Raw genomic sequence first — 17,113 nt, forward strand, 5'->3', positions numbered from 1 at the left:
TATCAGAATTCTTTTGAAATTCCAACTAGAGGCATACATACATACAAACTAGGAGCAGGAGTAGGCCACTTGGCCCCTCGAGCCTGCTCCGCCATTGAATAAGATCATGGCTGATCTGATCGTAACCTCAATTTCACATTCCCACTGACTCCAGATCACATTTCACTCCCTTACTTATCAAGAATCTATTTACTTCTGCCTTAAAAATATTTAAAGACTGTTTCCACTGCCTTTTGAGGAAGAGAGTTCCAAACAACCACAATGCTTCAAATAAGCGTGCAACTTAAATAGTAAATTAATGCTTTGCTTAACCAGTTCCCGTGGCATGACACATGGTAAGTCAGAGAATATGGTCTCATCTTTACTTGTCTTGCCTATTGCTGTTTGCCTTGTTGAATTCCCTATTCTATTCCTGTCTCCTGCTTTTCCATCAATGCATTATCTCATCTCCTTTAAAACACTCAATCACTGTATCTTTCCCTCCCCATGCTTCTTTCTTACTCACCTCATCTTTAATCTGCTATCCACTCAATCCCCCAAGAGCAGATGGTGAGAGATGAGAGATCCTCTCTCCTTCCCCTTCTTTCCATAACCATTTCCATCGGAGGTTTTGTTTGCTTTCATAATTCAATTAAAAGCAAATTATAATGAAGACAGACACCATCTGTTTTTTTCCTCTCTACTGGTATACCTCTTTTCTACATGTCTCACAACTGTAAGCAATGAGCATTTACCTTTTCCAATTATGAACTAATCACAGGCGCAAAAATTAGTTGAGTTCAAAATGTTTTTGATGTTTGTGGTAGCATAAAGAAGGGAAGACTCACACATCTGCACATTTTCTGAAATTTATAGATCACAAACAAAATTTGTAACAACTGAGTAATCAGTGGTGCTGTTTCCTCACTCTTAAACATACACACAAAGCCTCTCTTTTATAAAAACATACATTTTACCTGAATAAAGCTCTTAAAAATAACTGACTTAGAAAATGCTAGTTGGTGGAAAATGTTTCATTGGTACAGTTAACTGAAAGCATCTTGAAATTAGGTTGATTCTGCATGCCAAGACAATATGTTCCAAATTTAGCTCAAAGCTTAAATAAAGACAGAAAATGCTGGAAATACTTAGAAGGTCCGACACAATCTGTGGAGAGATAGACAAAGTTAAAGCTGTAGGTTGAAACATTGAGTGAGAATTTAACTCACTCAAAACCCATTCACCTGCACATGAGTTAAAATTGGACCCATTAACTCTGTTTCCCCCCCTACAGATGCTGTCTGAGTATTTCCAGCATTTTCTGTTTTATTTCAGATTTCCAATATCTGCAATATTTTGTTTAACATCACAGCTTTGGGCAAAAATACCAAGTCCAAGCCTGCACTCTTGAGAGAGACAGATATGTGTGAGCAAAAACTCTCATGAAGGCATTAAAAGACACAAAAGACTATTCAATGATTGGAAAATTAGCACAGAAGTGTGACAGAATCAGAAAGCAATGTTCTGAATACAGGAAATACTTTTAATAAGGATATTGTCTTGTTGAGCAGACATGAGAATATTACAAATTGTTAAAAACTACTTTTTTCTAAAAATGGACATTGTTGAGTTTTTCAAATGGCTGGCTCAGATCACCTACCTTTTTGGAACTGCAAGCTGGCCAAGCGCCTGGAAGCTTCTAAAAGTAGATTACAATGGTCAAGTCCTTGTGGAATGTCGCACCTGCCATTGTCAAGACTCACTCCAAAACAGCAAGGACTAGGTGACATAGTGGGGCAGTGGTTAGCACTGATGCCTTACAGCTCCAGGGACCTGGGTTCGATCTTGACCTCAAATGTCTGTCTGTGTGAAGTTCTCCCCATGTCTGCGTGGGTTTCCGCCAGGTGTTCAGGTTTCTTCCCACCATCCAAAGATATGCTGTTTAGGTGGTTTGGCTACAGTAAACTGTCCCCCAGTGTGGAAAAAAAAAGAAACAGCAAGGACAATGAAGCTTCAGACATCCTGTCTCCTGAATGGAACTCCTTCTTTTCCAAAAGCCTTAATTAGAAATCCTTGCTTGCAGAAGACACAGACAGTACTGCAGAATGCAGATGTAATGTCATTGCAGAAACCTGGCCATCTAGCCTTTTTATCAAGCCACAAGGTTTAAAGTTTAAAGCAGGAATGGGGAACCTTTTTCATGTCGGGGGCCATTCACACATAAACATAATCAGATGCACACATAATCGGGTGTACACACATAAAAATCAATTTAGTTTTTGTTAGAGAAGATACAGAAAGGTTCAACTCACCCACTGTTCTAATGCGATGGCTGAATTTGAGTATTGGTAAATATTATTATAGTAATTTAGCTGACCCTTTTCCCCAAAGTAAATTTGTAATGACCATTGTAATAAATGCTGCTTTGAAGGTGCTACTGTCATAGGTCTATGTTTTTAGAAATCTTGCTGCAGGCCTGATCTCCATCCCAGGTTTAAAGCTTCCTCGAAACTTGTTTTCCAAAATATCCTAAATTCACCTGGAAAAGCAAACTGGTCCTCTGGCTACAAATATCAAGACTGCCTTTCTCAACTTGCTGTGCATCTCTTATTCCGTGGAAAGATCCACAAAATCCTGTTTTCAGCTACCTGGACCCACCTGATTGTAACTCCTGAGTGGAAGATCCCCTCTCCCTGCTCTCTGATATTCATATGAATTATTAACTATTCTGTTTAGTTTTAATATTCGTAGAAGTGAAACTCCTTTCCCTTACTGTATCTTTCTTTTGTGTATGGTGTCTGTTTGTCTTAGTGACGAAACCTTTTCCAGGATTGTGTATCTGAATAAATAATGCTCCTGGTTTAAAAATCCAAAAAAGTCTGCTGCTAGTGACTTTGAGAAAACTGATCTCACGTAAACAAGGTTATGAGAATTACATCCCTCAGCCTTATCAAAAGTAAACCACTCTGGTTAGGGCATCAGAAGGTTAGAAGAATTAGATGATTCAGTCTGTCTCTCTTCCCTGACAATATAGATAGACTGGGCAACAATGTAAATTGGATGTCATTAAATATTTATGTTAGTTATTTTTAATGCAAATGGTTATAATAACACACACCTTCCCACTGCACACAACCCCATCCTCATACTCCACCACACTCATGCTACAAAGTGAATATGAGAGAGGAAGAGGGAATTAGGATGACAGAGAGGCAAGAGAAGAAACAGGAGCAGGAGTAGGGCATTCAGTCCCTTGAGACTCTCCACCATTCAATGAGATAATAGTTGATTTTAATGTGGCCCTAACACTGCTTTCCTGTCTGCCTCCCATAACCATTGACTCCCTTGTATATCAGAAATCTGTCTAATTCAGCCTTGAATATATTCAATGATCCAGCCTCCACTGCTCTCTGGGGATGAGAATTCCAAAGATTAATGACCCTCTGAGAAAAGAAATTCCTCCTCATCTCCATCTTAAATGGGAGGCCCCTTATTTTTAAACTGTACCCCTTAGTTCTAGATTCCCCTACAAGGGGAAACATCCTCTCAGCATCCAACCTGTCAAGCTCCCTCAGGATCTTATACGTTTCAATCAGATCACCTCTCATTCTTCTAAACTCCAATGAATATAACTCCAACTAGTTCAACCTTTCCTCATAAGACAATTCCTTCATCTCAGGAATTGGTTCAGTGAACCTTCTTGAGCTGCTTCCAATGCAAGTCTATCTCTTCTTAAGTAAGGAGACCAAACTGTATGCAATACTCTAGGTGCGCTCCCACCAATGGCCTGTACAGTAGTAGCAAAACTTCCCTACTTTTATATTCCATCCTCATTGCAATAAAGGCCAACATTCCATTTACCTTCCTAATTACTTGCTGTGGCTGCATGGTAACTTTTTGCAATTCAGGTACAATGACACTCAGATCTCTCTGTACTGCAGCATTCTGCAGTCTCTCACCCTTTAAATATTATTCTACTTTTCTTCCTGCAAAGTGGACAATCTCACACTTCCCCACATTATACACCATCTGCCAGATTTTTGCCCACTTGCTTAACCTACCTACATCCCTTTACATACTCTTTGTGCCCCTCCCATAACTAATTTTCCCACCTATTTTTGTAACTTCAGCAAATTTGGTCACAATACATTCTGTTCCTTCATCCAAGTCATAAACATAGATTGTAAATAGTTGAAACCTCAGCAATGATCACTATGGCACTCCACGAGTTACAATTTGCCAACCTAAAAATTTTTCATTTATCCTGACTCTGTTTCCTGTGAGTTAACTAATCCATTATCCAAGCCAATATATTACACCCAACATCATGAGCTCTTAATGTGTGATAACATCTTATTGAATATCTTTTGGAAATCCAAATACAGCATAGGTTCCCCTTTATCCACCCTGTTTGTTATATCCTCAAAAAAACGCGAATAAATTTGTCAAACACATTATCTCTTTCAAAATACCATGTTGACTGTGATAGTGTTCTGATTTTCTAAATGCCCAGCCACTACTTCCTTAATAATGGATTTCAGCATTTTCCCAATGTCAAATGCTAGGCTAACTGGCCTACAATTTCTTGCTTTCTGTTTCCCTTCTTGAATAGTGCTGTTACATTAACAGTTTTCCAATCTACCTGGAACTTTCCATTGCATCAATTATCTCTGCAGCCACTTTTTTTAAGGCCCTAGGATGCAGGCCATCAGCTGCAGGGCACTTCAGCCTTTGGTCCCATTAGTTTTCTGAGTACTTTTTTTCTAGTGATGGTGATTGTTTTAAGTTCCTCCCTCCCTTTACCCTCTTTATTTTCTATTGCTCTTGGAATGCTTTTTTGTCTTCGACTGTGAAGACAGATGCAACATTCATTGCCTTGTTTCACATTATTAATTCCCCAGTTTCATTCCCTAAGGGGCAATGCTTACTTCAGCTACTCTCTTCTGTTTTATATACTTGTGGAATCTTTTACTGTCTGTTTTTATATTTCTTGCTAGTTTATTCTCATGCTCTGATTTCTCCTTTGTTTTTTGGCCCTCTTTAGAGGAGTTCTAGAATTTTCCCAATCTTCTGGTCTACCACTAATCTTCATAGCATTGTATGCCTTTTCTTTCAATTTGACACCACACTTAACTTCCTTAGTTAGCCACAGATGGTGCATCCTTCTCATTATTTTCTCAATGGAATATATTTTTCTTGAGAGTTATGAATGATCTCTAAATGTTTGCCACTGGTTCTCTAACATCTTACCTTTTAACCAATTTTTTCAGTCCCTTTTGTTGAACCTTGTCTTCATACCCTTTTAATACCTTTATTTAAGAAGTGCCTTTGTTTAAGACATTAGTTTCAGACCCAGATTCCTCCCCTCAAACTGAATGTGAAACTCCATCATGTTATGATCACTCTTGTCTAGCGGATCCTTTACTTTGAGGTCCTTTTGTTCCAGAAGTAGTTCACTAGTTTCTTCTGTATCTTGATGAGAAACCTGGCAATGGATCAAAATGACTAAATGGTACCACAACACAGTGACCACAAGTTGGTTCATGCCCAGTACTCAGAGCAGTTCTGTCCAGCACCTAGGCGAGTGGTGACCTTGGCCTCCAGCTCTTGTCAGTTCACAGTTTCCATGGAAGGGCTAAGATAGACTCTCAAGTATAAGAGGTGGTGGTCCTCCAGTCAAAAGGCCTCAGCCCCTTCTGCAGCAAGTCAATCCACCCCTGACTCAACTAAGAAAACATTTCTCCCGGTTGATTCTGGTGGAGGTTGCAGTGGAGTAAATCTGTTGACATTTGCACATTCTTCATAGGTCAACAGAATCTGTGATCATGAGGAGCACTTCATTTGCCTAAGCTGAGAGAATGACCTCCCCATCTGGCCTGCACAGAGCCAATCCCATCAATTTCCTCCACAAGATGTGCAGTAAGGCTCCACACAGATGGCATATAACTGGTTGAACATCAGCACTGCTCTCCTACAGGGAAGGGGGTGCCTTCAACAAGGAACCATTAACCTTAATGAGACATTCCATGGTGGTTTACAGAAGTCAGATCTGGCTGATGAAATGCACCTGAGAGCCCAAAATAAATATTCTTGATCTGCCCTGTCGAACGCCTTCTCCTGATCCAGGCAACTGACAGACCAGCCCCTTGCAAATGGTGGAGCAGGGTCCACATCAATTGGATGTTTTCATGGATTGTCCAGCCTGGGATCACCTAGGACTAGTCAGGGTATACCATGTGGGCCAGCACAGTGTCATGGCATGCAGACATGAACCTGCCATAAATCTTGTAGTCTGTACTGAGGAGCGTGACAAGCAGAGTGACCAACTGTCAGGGAAGATGTTAAAAGCCACTTTAGTATCCGAACGGGAGCTTGAGGGTGGGGTGGGAGTGATATGGGGGCTGCTGGCAAACCTATAAGAATGGGGGAGTCAGCGTTGGCAAAACTGTCGAAGTTGGAGAAGAGGAGTGCTGGAGTTCCTGTAAGAACAGGGAGGCAGCTGCTGAACTTGTATTAGATTGGATGCTGGGAGGCGGGTGGTGCTGGGGGAGAGCTGCAAACCTGTTGGAGCAAGGGGAGGGCTGCTAGTTCTGTGAAAGTAGGGGAGGAGGATGGGTCAGTAAGAGCAGGGAGGAGTCAGGTCTGAGCGGTAAGAGGGCCAGCCTGTGAGAGCTGGTTGGGGTCGGGTCTGTGAGAGCGTGCCAGGTCTGCGAGGACATGAGGAAGGCTGTGAGAGTGTGGGGGGTGGAGCAGGGGAGGGGGGAGCTGTTGGGTCTGTGGTAATATGGGAGTGCCTACTGGGAGGAAAACACAGTACGCATGTGCGAAATTCGATGATTGAGAACACGTGACAAACAGCATCCCAGATGCAGGGATGGGGAACGGATGCCCCAAAAATGGGACGACCCGACCCTGGGAATTCCGGGATGGTTGGTCACCCTGTTCTTAAGCGGGCAGAGGTTACTCCTCTTAGGGAGCAGGACAATAATGGCCCTGCGCCAAAATAGGGGCGCCTCCCTGGCCACCAGACTTTCCACCAGGGCCTGCCCTCCACGTGGCTGGTGACTGATACATTGATAACTGACACATGACTGCAGTGCAACAATGAAATGAGGCACCCCAGGATATATATTTCCATAAAAATTAGCTCCTAGCTCTTTTTGAATAACATCAAATAACAAATGGTGTGGAGTTAGTCGGACTGAGGACACCACAAGGATTATATTTATACCCTGTGCTTTTGTGGATAAATGTTGGGCATTTATATGATTCTAATAACCATGGCACCAGCCTATTGAAGGGACGGTGAGAAGCACGCATGCGCAGTGGGGGGGCGCGCAGTGCGGGCTCGCGCACGCGCTGGTGGCGACGGGACTACGCAAGCCCTGCGCGCTGGCGTCAGTTCCGGCGCTGGGGGGGCTTGTGGAAGATGGCGGCAGTGCGCGGAGCCGCGGCCTGAGGCCATCCAGACGGCGGCACTGAAGCGGCACTAGGGCGGGATCAGAGTGAGCCAGGCCGCCCGTGGTAAGTGTGAGAGCCGCAGCTCGCAGCGCCCGGCCTGTTCACCACAACTCCTCACATCCCAGCCCGGACGGAGCGGCGCAACCCGACCGCCGCCATTTTGCGCACGGAGCCGGGGAAAGACAGGCCCCGGGGAAGCGAGGGGAGGCCCGGGCCCCGGGGAGGAGAAAGGAGGGACCGGGCCCCGGGGAGGAGAGGGGAGGACTGGGGCCCGGGGAGGAGAGGGGAGGACCGGGGCCCGGGGAGGACCGGGCCCCGGGGAGGAGAGGGGAGGACCGGGCCCCGGGGAGGAGAGGGGCGGACCGGGCCCCGGGGAGGAGAAAGGAGGGACCGGGCCCCGGGGAGGAGAAGGGAAGGCCCCGGGCCCCGGGGAGGAGAAGGGAAGGCCCCGGGCCCCGGGGAGGAGAAGGGAAGGCCCCGGGCCCCGGGGAGGAGAAGGGAAGGCCCCGGGGAGGAGAGGGGAGGGACCCGGGGAGGAGAGGGGAGGGACCGGGCCCCGGGGAGGAGAGGGGAGGGACCGGGCCCCGGGGAGGAGAGGGGAGGGACCGGGCCCCGGGGAGGAGAGGGGAGGGACCGGGCCCCGGGGAGGAGAGGGGAGGGACCGGGCCCCGGGGAGGAGAGGGGAGGGACCGGGCCCCGGGGAGGAGAGGGGAGGGACCGGGCCCCGGGGAGGAGAGGGGAGGGACCGGGCCCCGGGGAGGAGAGGGGAGGGACCGGGCCCCGGGGAGGAGAGGGGAGGGACCGGGCCCCGGGGAGGAGAGGGGAGGGCCCCGGGCCCCGGGGAGGAGAGGGGAGGGACCCGGGCCCCGGGGAGGAGAGGGGAGGGACCCGGGCCCCGGGGAGGAGAGGGGAGGGACCAGTTCTTGAGGTGGGTGACAGAAGCCCTGAGTCTCGGAAGGTTTGGGTAGTTGGCAGATTTGGGTGTGCAGCGCAACCTCTGGAGGTTATAAGGGAGTTGGAAAGAGATGGATCAGGGTTGCCTGTCAGATTTCGTGACCCCTTTAACGGGCTCCAAGTTCAGCAGTTAGATATGAATGTGGCACAAATTACATGCCTGATTATTATGAAATTGGCAGGTAAGACGGGGAAAATTTGTTCAGTTATACATGCAGGGAAAAATGGCCTGAGCCCGGAATTGGAAAAGAAAACTATTTTTGGAGGATGGGGAGGGATGGTCCATAATTGTAACGTTGATTCAGTATTCTCTGAATTTTCATCTACATGCTGCTCTTTCAGCACCACCATCAGAATACAAAATGTCAGATTTCATATTATTGGTAATGGTACCCTGTTCTACTTCCCTACACTCTTCCACTGCCGCTGGTCTGTCATGTTGCTTTCCTGTAATCGTGTCGTGGATGAGCAGAAAATTTTGGTGGCATGAAAGAAAATTGAACCGTCATAGGTACAGCAGTGGGTCATTCGGCCTATCAAGCCTATTTCACCATTCAGTTAGATTCATGGCTTTTCTTCTCCCTCAATGCAACTTTCCCATACTGCCACCATATCTCTTCAATTTCTGTCTTGAATCTTGATTTATGTCATTCAAAAATGTGATAGAAAAATGGCTGGAATCTGAAAGTATAATAGCACAGATTTCAAAAGGGAGGTTCATGCTTTAGCAGCCTTATTGAGTCACTTGAAATTTTAACATAAGTAGGTATGGGGACTGTTTTGGATGTGATATTTAGATTTTCAAAAACTCTTTGGTACTGCAACAACAACTTTTATTCACCTGTAAAATCCCAAAGCATTTCTCAGGAGCACTATAAAACACAATATGATACTGAGCAACAAGGAGTCAAATGACTGAAAGCTTAGTCAGAGAGAGGTTTTAATGAGCATCTTAATGGAGGAGAGCAAGATAGAGAGATGGGGAGGTATATGGATGGTATTCCAGAGCTTGGGGCCTAGACAAGTGAAGGCACAGCCACCAATAGTGGAGGAGTTATGATTGGGAATGCACAAGAGGACAGAATTAGAGGAGCTAGATATTTCAGAGGGTTGTGGAGTTGGAGGAGATTAGAGAGAGAAGGAGGGCAAGGCCATGAAGGGATTTGAAAACATGGATGAGAATTTTATAATCAATGTTGCTTGACTGGGAGCCAGTGTCACTCAGCAAGCACAGGCTGATAGGGGAATGGGACTTGCAAGTTAAGACGGACAGCAGAGTTTTGGATGACCTCAAGCTTATGGAGGGTAGAATGTTGGAGACTAGGCAGGAGTGGGTTGGAATAGTCAAGCCTAGAGGTAACAAAGGTATGGGTGAGGGTTTCAGTAGCAGCTGAGCTGAGACGGGTGAAGTTACGGAGGTGGAAATGGGCACTCTTGATGAGGGCATGAACATGAGCTCAGAATATCATCTCAGGATCAAATGTGACACCAAGATTGCAAACATATTGACCTAATCTCGTACTGTTGCCAGAGAATAGTAGACTCGATTAAGGTCAGTATATATGGAGTCAGGCCACAAGTAACAGAATGAATAGAAAGTTGATTGAAAACAGAATAGTGATTAATGGCAATTATTCAGAATGGCTGAAGATAGGAAGTGCTGTTCCACAAGGATCAGTGCTGTGGCCACTGTTCACTATCTGCATAAACTTGTAGGGAATCGAAGTTGTTCACTATCTGCATAAACTTGTAGGAAATCAAAGTATGGCCTCCACATTTGTGGCAATTGAATTGCGAGATTTTATTAATACTGAGGGAAACGGCACCAAAACTCAGGATGGCAGTAATAAACTTGCAGAATGGGTGTGTCAATGTATAGTTCGGTATCTATGTGTTGCATGGTGCATCTTGAAGTCATATACTGCTATGAAAAATTAGTGTCTAAATGGGGTAGAAATGCATCAGAATTTAGGGGTGACCTAATAGAGGCTCTCACAATTTGAGGGGATTTGAGAGATGTAGTGATGATGTTTCCGTTTGTGGGGAACCCAAAACTAGGAACTGTAAATATGATAGTAACTGATAAATCCAGTAAGTTCAGGAATAAGGCCTTGACCTGAATTGTGGTGGAACTCACTACCACACAGCACTCATGGGATACAAAAGTAAAACGATCTGGGGCTACAGAGTGACAAATCATTAGAAGTAGCAATAAAAGCCGAAGTGCTGGAAATACTCAAGTCTGGCAGCATTCGTGGAAAGAGAAACAGTTAATGTTTTGAGTCGAATATGATTCGTTGGAACTGAAGGAAGATAAAAATGTGCTGTTGAAATGGGGGACGGGGAGGAAGAACAAGAGGGAAGGCCTGGGATAGGGTAGAGGGTGCCAGAGATTAAATAACAAAGATGTCATGGAATAAAAGGCAAAGGGAGTGGTAATGGTTGTAGTAAAGAAACAAAGAATTTGTCCAGAGTGAGTGTTAATGGCAGAATAATGAACAGCTGTGTCTGAAAGCAAAAACATGAAAAACAAGATAGATTGGCACATGACAAAAAAAAAAATGGAGGACAGGGTTCACGATCTGAAGCTGTTAAACTCAATGTTGAGTCCAGAAGGCTGTAAGGTGCCTAATCGGAAGAGGTGGTGCTGTTCCTCAAGCTTGCGTTGAACTTCACTGGAACATTGTAGCAGGCAGAGGACAGAAATGGGACCATGAAAGCAAATGGTGAATCAAATTGGCAGCAAGTTGAGGTCGCACTTGCAAACTGAGCGATATTCTGTAAAGTGGTTACACCGCCACCGTCAGGAGATACGACACTGTTGCCAGTGGTGATTCAAGAGGCCAGATTTGGAGGAGTGTAGAGATCTCGTTTCTGAGGTTGGACGAGGTTACAGAGATAGGGAAGAGTGAGGCCACGAGGGATTTGAAGGTGAGAATTTTAAAATTGAGGCATTAAAGAATTGGTCTGGATCAATGAAGCCAAGCTAATGGGCGAATGGGACTTGGTGTGAATGGGGGCAGCAGATTTTTGTAGAAGCTTAGGATTGTGGAAAGTGGAAGATGGGAGGCTGGCCAGGAGAGCATTCATAAGCAGATGAGCTGAGGTGGGGTGGAAGTGGGAAGTGCAAGTGGGGTGTCTGGGTCAAGGAGTGGATTCGTGGTGAGAAGCTCATCTCTGGGTCAAAAGGACACCAAATTTGTAAATGGTCTGGTTGGCCTCAGACTGTTGCCAGAGAGAAAGATGTGGATGATGGTTAGGAGACAGTGTTTCTGGTAGATAATGACTTCCATCATTCATATGTTTGGAGGAAATTTCTGCTCATCCAGTACTGGAGGTCGGACAAACAGTATGACGTTAGAGACAATGGAAAGGGAGAGAGAGCTGGGTGTCATCAGTGTACATGTGGAACCTGACATCTTTTTGAATAGCTGAGAGGAACTATTTGGATAAGAAATAGGAGTGCCTCCAATTAAATATTAGGAAGGCTGAAAGCACTGTCTTCAAATCCCACCACAAACTCCATCCCTCTTCTGAGCCACTGGCTGAAGTTGAACCGGTCTGCTCGTGACCTCCGCATTCTCTTTGACATCGCCCTGGACTTCTTGTCATATGAAAACTCCATCACCAACGTCGTCGACATCTAGCTCGCTTAACACTGTTGGTTTACTCCCCTCTCTCAACCCATTGTCTACCAAGGCTGCCTTTGATGTCTTTCCTGGCTCCAGTCTCGACTTTGCAGTGCTCTCTTGGCTGATCCCCCACCTCTGTCAACTTGAGCTTGTTTAAAACTCTGCTGCCCATATTCTAACTTATACCAAATCCTGCTCACCTACCCCTCCTGTGCTTGCTCACCTACATAGGCTTCTGGCTCAGCAAAGCATCACTTAAAATTCTTGATCTCATGTTTAAATCCCTCCATGGCCTTGCCTGTCCCCATCTTGGTCACCACCTTCAGCCTTACACCCCTCAGATATTTGTGCTTTAACCGGCCTATAGTGCATCACTGATTTTAATCGTTACACCATTGGTGGCCGTACCTTCAGTTGCCTTGGCTCCAAGTTCTGCAATTTTCTCCCTAAACCTTTTGCTTCTCTATCTTACTTTCCTCCTTAAAGACACTCCTTAAAAATTACCTTTTAGTCATCTGACTTAATATCTCCTTATATGGCTTTGTGCCATACCTTGTTTTATAATGCTCCTCTGAAGCACCTTTGAGACATTTCATTGTTAAAAGGCATTTTATAAATGCAAGTTGTGTAGGAGAATGTTCTAATGTTCTTTGCAGAGGATAGTATAAAGAGACTTTGTCTTTACAGGAAGTGAGGTGAGGCGATTTTAAAGCTTGGTCAGAAGTGCATTTCAAGGTGTGAGACAAAGGGGGTTTGGGGGAGGGAGCTCTCAGGACCATGGTGGCTCTGTCACCAAAGGTGGAAGGATGTTGAGGGTGGGCAGTGTATCACAGGGCTATATGATGGAGATGCTATGATGAAAAATATGGCAGTGCCTGTACCATGGAGAGCTTTGCAGTTGAGGATTTTAAATTCAGTATGTTGTGGTTGGAAGGCAGTATAGAACAAGTGGGCCAGGGCGAAAATAGTACTTTCAGTTTTGGATAATTTGAGATTGATGGAGAATGGAGGCTAGTAACAATGGCATTTGATGGATTAAGTCTAGAAGTAATGAGGGTGTAGGCACAAATTTCAGTGACGGCAGACTCTCAGGTACATGCAGGTGCAAGCATTGCTTTAGAGGTGGGTGGTTGGGTCTGGTGTTTGAAGTTCTGCCCTGGGTTAGACATAGTGCTTACTCTGTCCATAAACTAACTCAGAGTGAGTGGGATGGAGTTGATGGCAAAGGTGTAGAATTTTCTAGGGAAAGCATTTTGACTTCTGTATTTCCAGTGTTCAATCAGAAGATATTCCAGCTCATCCATAACTTACAGGCAGTCAGACAGCATGGAGATGGTTGTGGGGTAGAGCAAAGTGGTGGAGAGGAAAAGCTGGGTGTTGTACATGTGGAAGTTGACCCTTGGTCAGGTTGGGGCTGTAGAGATAATGGTGTTGGTGGAAGGCTGAGCCAGTTGCTTGAGATACATTTGCTGATTTGGACAGATAGGACTGAAATGCTGCAAGTTCCACTGATTTCTGATAGTGCTTCAGATATCTTGGAGGACTCGTGAATAATGAGCTCTGGGCAATAAACGCATTTGCGTTTAAATGTAAAAATATGAAACTGTCCAAATGTCTCTCAGATATGGTCCCATTTAAAATGTCATTGCAAGAAGTAATGTATTTTGTATCACTGACAATTGTTACCATTTATTTCTCAATCTGGGTTCTCCTAGATTTCGATTTCAAATGAGCATTGAAAATTTTGGAAGTTTTAACAAGTTTTTTCAGTGAAACAAAGCATTTGTGAACTTCTGACAATACGAAGTGTATAATACCTTCTACAGCTTTCCCTGATTTTTTTTTTAGTCCATAGATTGGCAGAGTTACAGACCTCTGGGGGTTCCCAAAAATTCCCAATTGTTATTTTGAGTTTCTGATCTGCATTGTATTTCCAGCACAGAAACAGACCGTTCATGAGCCTCTTCGCAGCTCTCTTCACTCACTCTTATCATCATATTATGTTACTTTCCTCCCTCATGTACTTATCTATCTTCCTCTTAAAGATGTCCACTACAAGCCTCTACTACTACAAGCCTCAAATGCTTGTAGTAGCCAGTTTAACATTCTACCCACTCTCTGGGTAAAGTTGTTTGTCCTTAATTTGTTAATGGATTTAATAATGATTCTATTAAAATTTTTGACCTAGAGTCACCTGCCAGTGGAAACGTGTGTCCACTTTATTGAACCCCTTCATAATTTTAAAGGCTTCCATTAGGACACAATCTAAATCCCTACCTCTGTTATTTTCCAAGGAATGGGTGGCTTTCTTCTTTGTCCTACCAAAACATACCTCACACTTTATTGAAATTCATTTGTCATTTGCATGCCAATTCGCAAACTTATTAATGTATTGACTTCCCTGTTATTACCTCTGTGCCCCAAATTGGTGTCACTGCAAACTTTGAGCTTGTTCTTCCAGTTTCCCAATCCACTTAGTGTTTGTGTAAATGGTGAACAGCAGTGATCCGAGCACTGATCCTTGTAGAACACTACATTGCAACTTGCGCCAGTCTGAGTAAACACCTCTAACCATAACTTGCTGTTTTCTGTTTTGTAGGCAGTTCTGCTGCTTGTTCAGTGCCACATTGAAATATTTCTGTTATCATCTGCCCCATGCACTGTAAAACAGCTGATGTTATCACTTTTTTGCTGTTGCTGGTTTTAATATTTAATCAGGTTCTCCAGTCCCTTGCTGAAATTCTTTCTATGGCCTCACCTTCAGGCTTTTCCTCTGACCTTTTGTATCTTCATTGGTTGTTGGTTTTAATCCGATTTGCATCTTCTAATCCTGTTAGTTGAATTTTCTAAAAACCATTTTGAGATTGTTTTTGAAGCAAATGAACTCTGATAGGTGAAAATACATTTGGCCCCTGGAGAATAAAATTAACCTCTGAATCAGGGCAGGAAGATTTTATTTATTGATAGACTGCAACAAGTTCTTTGGCACATCAAGTACCTTGGATTTGACATGCCTGTGAGCACACTTCAATCCCATAAGGTCATTGGGAACCAGGGGCCAAATGCTGTGCTCAACATCACCCTGAAGCTGTGCTGCAACTGGCCTGAAAAAATGGCCTTAGGGCCAAGGGAGTAATTTCATCTGATAAGATAGAAAAGAAATACAGCGCCAAAGTAGGGCAGGTCCCACCTTCTGGGGAAGATCACTGATAATCCCTTGAGAGCTAGATTCTCACCACTGTGGGATAATTATTAACATAAGATCCCCGCAGGAAGACTACTATATTGATGTTTGTGATAGGGTTGTTCCCAACTGCAATCCACCACCCCCCCCGCCCCGCCCCGCCGAGTGCTGCTCAATAAAACTGGGCTACTGAGGTTATCCCCTGTCATCCATTAGAAGTCATCAGTACTCCGCTGCCCATGTCCTAACTTGCACCAAGTGCCATTCATCTGTCACCCCAAGTGCTCGCTGAGCTGCACTTGCTCTGGGTAATCATTGCCTTGATTTTAAAGTCTATGTGCTTCTTTTTAAATCGCCACATGGCCTCGCCCCACCCCACCTCTGTAATTTTCTCCTCTTGCACAACCCCCAGACATCTGCACTCTAAGTCTGACCTCTTGATCGTTCTCAATTTTAATTGCATCACCATTGGTGGCCATGCCTTGAGCTACCTAGACCCTAATCTCTGGAGTTCTCTCCCCTACCCCTCTCTCCTCCTATAAGAAGCCATTTAAAGCCAATCTCTTTGACTAAATGTTTGGTAATGTGGCCTACTATTGCCTTGTGACTTGTAAAATTTTGCTTTATAGCGATCTTATGAGGCGCTTTGGGGTGTTTTATTATCTTAAAGGTGCCATCTAAATAAATGCAAGTTGTTTTTAGCAGCCTCAGCCTTTGGCAGAATCGCCTTCACCCTAATGTATACTCTACAAACAAGTGTTCACTGTGCTTACTGATCAGAACCATCAGGTACTGAATCATGTCAGATGCTGCAGTGCAGGACAACAATGTTTACACTGTACTCATGCATTTATAATGTGTACGTGTTTGTTATGCATAGTCTGGTGGGCACAGTAGCTTGACAGTATCTGAGGCAGCTGCTACAGTAAGGGGAATTAAAGCAAACTGATTGTAATTCCTCTCTTCCCTTTTTCTAACTTCCTGTTCTCTATTTGACATTTGCCTTCTGCACAGAATTTATAGCATGGAATCAGGCTATATGGTCCAACTGTTCTATGCTGGTGTTTAGGCTCCACTTGAGCCTCATGCCACCCTACTTCATCCAACCCTAATAGCAAAACCTTCTATTCATTTTTCCTGCCTGTACCTAGCTAGCTTCCCCTCATATACATCTATACTATTCACCTCAACCACTCTGTTTGGGAGCAAATATCACATTCTAATCACTGGGAAAAGAAGTTTATCCTGAATTCCCCATTGGATTTATCAGTATCTTAAATTTGATTCCTATTTTTGAATACCCCCACAAAGGGGAACATCTTGTCTATGCCTATCCAACGATCTCCTTAAATCACCCCCCGTGAGATCTCCTGTCAGATCACTTTTCTTCTGAAAAGAGCTCCAGACTGTTGAGTCTTTCTATAACTTTCTATAATAGTTTAGGTATCTCACTGCATGATCTGCATCCTTCTTGCACCTACTTCACTGGTTCTATATCTTATTTTGTAATAGAGACCAGAGCTGTGCAAGTGCAGTATAATCAAGGTATTATACAGGTTTACCATAACCTCTCATTTTTGCAATTCTATTCCAGTCCTGTTTGCATTTTATGGCCTTGTCAATATGTATTACCACTTGGAATGATTTGTGAACCTGTACCCCACCCAGGTCCTTATGCTCCTCTACCCTTTTGAGAACACTTTGTTTAGTAGGGAATTCCTCCACAGTCTGAGTAAAGACATTGCTCCTAAATTCCTTGTTGGATTTATTTATGACTTCTATTTTTCGGCTCTCCCACAAGTGGAAATATCTTCATAGCGAAGGTTGAGAGGGGACCTGATAGAGGTGTATAAGATTATGAGGAGCATAGATAGGAAGGCACATTAGTAGAGGGGTCGGTAAC

General features: G+C 44.3%; 1 protein-coding gene across 4 annotated transcripts in view; it reads left to right on the forward strand.

Moving 5' to 3' along the window:
• The first annotated feature begins 7,377 nt into the window (after window positions 1-7,377).
• wdr33 (WD repeat domain 33) overlaps window positions 7,378-17,113 on the forward strand; it is a 119,803-nt gene continuing 110,067 nt past the window's right edge. For all 4 annotated transcript variants that reach the window (XR_005946082.1, XM_041213358.1, XM_041213370.1 and 1 more), the window contains exon 1: window positions 7,378-7,503. The gene's annotated coding sequence lies outside the window, so the exon portion shown is untranslated. The remainder of the gene's footprint in view (window positions 7,504-17,113) is intronic.

Source organism: Carcharodon carcharias, chromosome 2 (assembly GCF_017639515.1).
Source record: "Carcharodon carcharias isolate sCarCar2 chromosome 2, sCarCar2.pri, whole genome shotgun sequence".
Classification (NCBI taxonomy): Eukaryota; Metazoa; Chordata; class Chondrichthyes; order Lamniformes; family Lamnidae; genus Carcharodon; species Carcharodon carcharias.